Consider the following 782-nt stretch of genomic DNA (forward strand, 5'->3'; position numbering starts at 1 on the left):
CTTCTACCTGCAAACAAATACACATTAGCGCTGCAGCACACAAGTTTTAACCCACCAGCATGTTTAAAAATAGCGCACACTTCCGCTGTAGAGTGGAAAACTCTTCTGGAATTACATAATGTGTCTTTTAGTTGTATACTTTCATATTACACTCACGAGAAGAGCACGGCAAGTACCATCAACCCATTTCCCAGGAACTTCGCTCAATGGAAGAGGAGTCAAAATAAGCGAAAGCGTGTTTCGGCTTATCGGTAGATACTCTACCGTTTCTGAAGAAACGACGGTCAAAGTTTCAGAGGTATTTTCGATGTCCTTTATGTGTCTTTTACGACGCGATAGCCGGCCGCTGTGGCAGAGCGGTTCTAGGCGCTTCAGTCCGGAACCGCGCTGCTGCTACGGTCGCAGGTTCGAATCCTGCCTCGGGCATGGAAGTGTGTGATGTCCTTAGGTTAGTTAGGTTTAAGTAGTTCTAAGTCTATGGGACTGCTGACCTCAGATGTTAAGTCCCATAGTGTTAGAGCCACTTGAACCATTTTTGAACGAGGCGGTATTTTAGACGAAATGATGGTTCGGTGGTTAGTGTCACGGCTTCTTAATTTTTCGCACCATGTTTGAAAGCCGATATTGTTTTTATATATTATATTTTATTTTACTTTTATTCTTTTCATTTATCCATTCATGTCCGTAGAACGTTACTACACCAGTCTTTCTTACGAAATGAGGGGATACAAGGATGTTACATTAATTGTGAAAATGCAACTGAATTTCGTGTATTTATTATA

The sequence above is a fragment of the Schistocerca piceifrons genome, chromosome 1 (genome assembly GCF_021461385.2).
Source record: "Schistocerca piceifrons isolate TAMUIC-IGC-003096 chromosome 1, iqSchPice1.1, whole genome shotgun sequence".
In the NCBI taxonomy this organism is placed as follows: domain Eukaryota; kingdom Metazoa; phylum Arthropoda; class Insecta; order Orthoptera; family Acrididae; genus Schistocerca; species Schistocerca piceifrons.